Genomic DNA, 7,677 nt, shown 5'->3' with positions numbered 1-7,677 from the left:
CAAAAAAAACCTTGAAAACAAGTGCTTAGTTAATACTTAACAGAGAACCAGATTTTATCCATTTAGGAATAATCCCTGCTAAACCAATGTAATGGATTAGCCGCCTTTGTAGTAATATGCACAAAGACTTATCTAAAATGAGTGTCACGTAAATCCCCCCTAAATCTCAGAGCTAGTCTTAAAACCAAATGCACATGATCATGACCGATAGGTGACCATCATCAAAATAGACTAAAATGTACCAAAACTAATATATATATATATATATATATATATATACCGTATATAAAATAAAAAACATTATTTATTTGTTGAAAGGCTCCTTTGGGCTTTTGCCATTAGAGATAACTAATTACTTCTCTTGCATTTTGAATGTGCTCCATCTGAGCTTTACTTTCAAGGGTGCTGTTGCGTGGGGATCTAAGCACAAATCCAATTCCTACGCCTTACAGATTTTACTTTACGTAAAGACGAGTGAAGAGGAAGAAAACGGTAGATCAGTGGCATTGTCCACCACTGGGGCATGTGTTTTGGGGTTTTTGTAGAGTTATCGAGCCACACACACTGTTAAAACTCCTCTGATAGACAGGTTCAAATGGGTACAAAGCTGTTCTTCCTGCAAAGTCAAATGGACAGTACTTAAGATGAATGTAACCAATAGAAAAATGAATCCACTCCCCACAATAGCAATATAACATATATTACAATATAACAATAGAAGGGACCAAGTGATGTAAACTGTGTATTAATTAACAAAAACTAAACTTATACTTATGTAACACCCTTAAAATAAAAGTGACAATTAAAGTAATCATAAAGTGTAAGCTAATCAGCGAACAGATAAAAATAATAATGTATATAATGTACGCTGTAAGAATTTCCGTATATCGCTTTCATGGAGATGTGATAAAAATCACAAATGATTCCCCTTTTCCATTTTTATTCATATAAATTATGTATTGTTATTTCAAGGATAGATAGGTCTTTCTCCTTGCATTGTCATTTATTATGAATTAAATGAAGTAAACAAAACAACAGCAAAAGACATTTTTTTTTTATATATTTGATCTTTTAACTGTATATTTAAAGTGGGAGGGGCGTGTTATAAATATAAAAACGTGTCTGTATCTTACTGTGATTACTGAATAACATTTAATGTATGAATATATATATATATATACACTGTTATGCTATCAATAACCACTAACTATTGAGTGTAAAGTCAGAGTCCACACTCCTTGTTTTCTGCAATTAACAATATTTATTAAGAGAGGCTAAACAAACTAACAATACATATACAAATTACTATAAATTAGTATATGCTGTTACCAAACTATCTATTCATTGATTGAATGGAAATAACAAAGAAACAGCAGGATAAGCCTGTAAACACGTGATACAATTACCACTCCCTTGTGATCATCTCCACGCAGACTCAGAGAGAGAGAGAGAGAGAGTTGGCAGGACTTTATAAACACAATAAGTCCTCCTTCTCCTGGACACTCCCCTGGTAACCTATCTTCTCCAGTGACCCTTAGAGACCAAGGTGATAGAAAAGGGAAAGGACATTGCACTGGGGGAGGGAGTGGAAGGTGACCAAATGTCCTAACTGATTTGCCATGTGCTCTGCAGAGAAGAATCTCCATTAATGTTTGAGACCATTTTAAGGTCTTGTATAGAGAGGCTTTGCCCATTGGATCTCTGCATCAGAACACCATTTCACTTCATTGGCATACAGTTGGTTGTCAATCATGCCCTCCTTTTTACATCCCTCCTTTTGACAATGAAGTGGATGAGACCCCTGGACTCTATAAAACCCACTGGAGACAAGAGGGAGAGCGTACCTCGCAGCGTATCTACTATGTATGCATGCCCAGCCCGCTATTCACAGAGTTCTTTCCATTTGCATTCCATAATGGAGGTGATATACTCTGGCAATCAATGACTTCAGGTAACAACACATACAAACTTGAATAACAATACATACTACAGAAACACACAATATAAGAAGTATCAGTTAACAATTATAATGCTGCTGTCATACTGGCTATGTCTACTGCATTCACTAACCCAACCCAGGCCCTACACCTCCCAGAACTGTGTCCACAATCCCTCTTCTATATCTACTTTTACCCATTCTGCCCACCTTATTAAAGCTCTTTTTATAGTATAGGTAATTCTGGAACAATTTAGAAAATGTGTAGAAATTTGAAATGTGTAGACACTAACCAATCAGTCAGTTTTACATACCTACCACTTAAAACTACAGTACATTTTCCCCAAACCGACCCTTTACATTCCCAATCATCTTGATTGCCCTTGTTATCCACCCATAATCCCAGAATATAATTATTTCCCCAAAAATGTCCCCATCAATTTTTAACAACACCCCACACCCGCACTGAGTATTACATATAAACACAGATCATATACATTGCCACCACTCCATATTTTAGTCCATCCTTTCATTCCATGGGCGTATTTCCCTCTGCGGTCCCGAGAGGGTGGAGTGATGCCTAGATCAGTCCAAGAGCTGTTTCTAGTATAATTGCCTTCAGGATGTTGGTCAAATGAGTTTGTGTTAAGTTCAAGTATTGGAAGATTCATTTTTGGTATCTGTATAACTTCCATTATGTTGCTGAGTGGATGGAGTTGCATTCAGTTCCAATAGGGAATTATTATCGGATTCACATGTCCTGAATTGTTTAAGGAAATGCAACATGACTGGAAAGATGTTGAGCTTCATTCTTCTTAGAATATTATTTCACGTTGTCATACTTCGAGCACCTAAAAAGATCAAGCAGAAGCATCAATCCTTAGCAGTTAACTCTGTATCTGGAGCACAAGTCCCTTTATATAATTTACACTGATCTACATGCACCCACTTATATCCAGGCTGCCTTCTGGCCTTTTTGGGGTTAGACCTCTGTACATGTAGAACTGTTGTGCCCAGTGTGTCTCGAATTGCATAGGGCTCTTCCCAATTTGCATCCCAGGGAGAATTTGTCAGAAAATTTTTAATCATTACTAATCCCCCCTTCTCAAACAGAGTTTGAGGTGTGCATAAAATTTTGCAATCTGTTGGGGCCATATTGGAGGCAGCAAAGTGAAGCAATTAGTTTAATTGCTCCTGAATTTGGGAGAGATACTGGTCTCTAGATACAGATTCTCTCAGTGGAGTTGAAAGTTGTGGTTCACCTGGATGGCCTAGTGCCATTTTTCTCCCTGTCATTAATTCATATGGAGAGCACCTAGTGGCATTAGAGGGTGTAGCTCTGATAGCCATGAGTACTGCTGGGAGATGGTTAACCCATGATTTGCCATATTGTACCAGCATTTTAGATAACCTGGACTTCAGAGTACGATTCATTCTTTCCACTATACCGGATGACTGGGGATGATATGGTATATGAAATCTCTGCTGTATTCCTAATAGAGAACACAGGTTTTGCATATCTCTCCACAAAACATTATTGCAAAGGTCTACCAGCATTCCTTCTGTTCTCATTACATCTGCACCCAGTATGGTACCTTCAATGTTTTTACTTTGCCAGATCAGTATTTCCTTACTCCACTGAGCACTTAAAGTCAAGGTCACTTGTGGAATAAGAAATGCCTGAAACTGGGAGCCACCAAGTCCTACAAGAAATGTGTTTTTCGCCCCAGAAGGAGGACTTAATGGTAGATCGGTTAATGTCACTGAAGCTCCTGTATCAATCAGAATCTTAGTGTGATGTCCTGCCATAATACCATGCACGTATGGACGTCCGGAATGGTCCCTTAATGTTTTACAAATAGGAACCATATCGTCCAGTGCTAGTCAATCTGAAAATAAAATTAGAGGAGCCTCATCCCCTGGTTTCAGTTTGTGGTCATTAGTAACCGCTCCCTGTACTGCCATCATTCTCAGAGCCTCCCACGCCGGACCATACAGATTGGTCCTAGGCAGAGGGTTAGAATGATGTTCCTGACCTGCCTTTTCAGGACTGTTATTTCTTTTCATCTTTACAGATCCTCTTTGATCACTTTCTTTGACAGACCAAGAGGGGGATGGACTAACATGCCATCCCTCAGTCACCCTTTGGTCTCTCTTGGCCTTCCTACATTCTTTCTGTCTATGACCATGTTTATTGCAATAATAACAAATACCTCTGAAGGGAATCTCAGGTAGAGATTGCTTCCCTTCATTGGTAGTTACAATCGCAACCTTACACTGTCCTATGACTGCTTTCCTCATTAAATTCTGCCTGGCCTTCCCTATGATGGTCAATACCCCTTCCAAAGTATCTTTTTCCTCGGCCATCATTTGCACTCCAGGGTCTAAGTAAGTGAATTTTTTTACCAGGTATTGCAATAGATCAGGAGGGGTTTGATCTGGTGGAATGCGGTGGGTTAGCCGATAGACTTGCTCGAATTTGGAAGCAAAAACCCACGGATCATCTTGTAAATTCACCTTCATCTCAGCAAGTGAATGACTATCTAAATCTCTGTCTCCTGTTACAAATTTGGAGACAGCTCTAAGTCTGTCTCCCTCTGTACCCCATTTATCATCTTTAAACCAATCGTGGTCTCGATTAATAGGGCCATTTATGGGTGGATTCAATCTACATGCAATGCTGCTTGGGGCCCACATTTTAAGAATCATACATGCTTCTTTAGGAGAGAGCATATATTGTTTAACTGCTGATTCAAAATTAGACATGTTTGAAAGGACATCTGTTTTGCAGTCATATGGGGGAAAGAGGGGCTTTAACTTTATCAGCTGTTTCATCACCTTATCTCTATCCTGCTGCTGTAGAATTTTAGCAGTTTGCAGGGTGGCAGATGTCCTGCTTTTAACACTAGGTGAAACAGATAAAGGGTCCATAAAATGTGGTATTGTTGGCTTTGTTACAAGAGGGGTTAATACAGGAATACCACCATTATCTAGCTCATCCAGTATACGGTTTCCTATGTTTGTTCCTGGGTTCTCATTCTCTACAATACTTTGTGCCTCTTCTTCTTCTGCACATGTTTCCTCCTGGCTGCATACAGCAACTGGGGTTTGCGTGGCTAAACATGTTCTAAGGGATGATATCAACTCTCCTCTCGCTTCGTAATTGTCCTCTAATGTGTTTACATAATCTCCATTTAATCCACAGGTTGGACAATCACTATATTTACTTGTGTTGTTTATTATGGAGGCCACAGGAGTGTGCCCCACAAGTATACGGTTCAACTGATTCCTCAATAACTTCAGCAACTTCATACAGTTCTGGATTTTCAGTCTATCTTTATTCAGGCACCACTTCTTATTGTCTACTCTGCAATTCTCTTTCTCACATTGCAACCACAAACTATGCATTTGTTTAAATTCATTTTCATTTTCCATCATTAATGGGTCAAAAGTGCTAGCTTCTGCATACTGTGCTACAATTTCCATTCTTATATATCAAAAAACAAATTATAATTTACTCACACGACTTGTGTCTTCAGACTGCAGGCAATCAAATGGTGTGCACCCCACTTTGAATCCTCGGTCTGGATTAAACTCGATCCTCCAGAAATGATGTCCGGCTTACTAATTGCGTCTCACTCTGGTTGCCTCTTAGGATCTCTCACGTCTTGGCCCGAGACGTATTGCAGAAAACGCTTCCAGCAAATAAAACAAAATCGGTTCGGTTATTTTGTCCCTTTTAGCTCACTTGTATCTGGAGAAAACTGGATTGTCCCCCCTTGCAAGTGAGCAAAAAGTAGTAAAAAATAATTACCTGGCTCGCCAAATGTTATAAATATAAAAACGTGTCTGTATCTTACTGTGATTACTGAATAACATTTAATGTATGAATATATATATATATACACTGTTATGCTATCAATAACCACTAACTATTGAGTGTAAAGTCAGAGTCCACACTCCTTGTTTTCTGCAATTAACAATATTTATTAAGAGAGGCTAAACAAACTAACAATACATATACAAATTACTATAAATTAGTATATGCTGTTACCAAACTATCTATTCATTGATTGAATGGAAATAACAAAGAAACAGCAGGATAAGCCTGTAAACACGTGATACAATTACCACTCCCTTGTGATCATCTCCACGCAGACTCAGAGAGAGAGAGAGAGAGAGTTGGCAGGACTTTATAAACACAATAAGTCCTCCTTCTCCTGGACACTCCCCTGGTAACCTATCTTCTCCAGTGACCCTTAGAGACCAAGGTGATAGAAAAGGGAAAGGACATTGCACTGGGGGAGGGAGTGGAAGGTGACCAAATGTCCTAACTGATTTGCCATGTGCTCTGCAGAGAAGAATCTCCATTAATGTTTGAGATAGTGATGGGAAGTTCGGATCATTAAAGTGAATCGGATCATTTCGATTCGTTCACTGAAATGATCCGATTCATGATCCGGATCTTCGGATCACTCAGTGTGTCTGCACGGAGTTACTGTTTTCCAGTAACTCCGTGCAGGCACACTAACGATTGGCCCCGCCCCTTTCATTATGAATCCTCCCCCCTGCCTCCAGTGATGTCAATGAAGGCAGAGAGTCGTTCAAAGATTCGGATCTTACAGGGATCCGAATCTTACAGTGATCCGGATCACTGTAAGATCCGGATCACTGTAAGATCCGGATCATTGTAAGATCCGGATCATTGTAAGATCCGGATCTTTGAACGACTCTCTGCCTTCATTGGCATTCTAATCATTCAGAGAATGTCACCATACTGTTATAAATAATACATTAATACCGTATTTGCTCGATTATAAGACGAGGTTTTTTCCAGAGCAAATGCTCTGAAAAATACCCCTCGTCTTATAATCAGGGTCGTCTTATAATCAGACCTCAAATAGGTCTGATTATGAGACTAAGATCCAGATCCCCCGCAGCGATGCAGAGGACCTGGATCCTCCTGTGTTAACCCCCCCCAACTTACCGGTGCTTCTGAGTCCCCGGTGCTTAGTCCGGGCTGCGTGTAGAGCTCTACACGATACAATCGCGTAGAGCTCTACACGCTTCCCGGACTAAGCACTGGGGACCCAGATGCAGGGGACCTGGATCCTCCTGTGTTAACCCCCGACCCAACTTACCGGTGCATCTGAGTCCCCGGTGCTTAGTCCGGGCTGCATGTAGAGCTCCACGCGATATAATCGCGTAGAGCTCTACACGATACAATCGCGTAGAGCTCTACACGCTGCCCGGACTAAGCACTGGGGACTCAGAAGCACCGGTAAGTTGGAGGGGGGGGGCATAACACAGGAGGATGCAGGGGACCTGCATCCTCCTGTGTTATGCCCCCTCCAACTTACCGGTGCTTCTGAGTCCCCGGTGCTTAGTCCGGGCAGCGTGTAGAGCTCTACGCGATTGTATCGTGTAGAGCTCTACGCGATTATATCGCGTGGAGCTCTACATGCTGCCCGGACTAAGCACCGGGGGCTCAGATGCAGGGGACCTGGATCCTCCTGTGTTATGCGCCCCCCCAACTCAGAAGCACCGGTAAGTTTGGAAGAGGGAGGGGGAGTGTTAAATGGGGGGTGTAAGGCATTTCTGGAGGCAGAGTGCTCTGTGAAATGCTTTTTAACCCCTTTAATGCCACTCTGCCTCCTGAAATGCCTTAAACCTCCCTATATGCCATAATATGCCTTTTAATCCTCTAAGTGCCAGAGTGGCATATAGGGTTAAAAGGCATA

This window comes from Sceloporus occidentalis, unplaced genomic scaffold (genome assembly GCF_023333645.1).
Source record: "Sceloporus occidentalis isolate IW3139 unplaced genomic scaffold, rSceOcc1.0.p SCAF_23, whole genome shotgun sequence".
Taxonomy (NCBI): domain Eukaryota; kingdom Metazoa; phylum Chordata; class Lepidosauria; order Squamata; family Phrynosomatidae; genus Sceloporus; species Sceloporus occidentalis.
The sequence above is the reverse complement of the archived record's forward strand: the minus strand, read 5'-3'. Positions refer to the sequence as shown.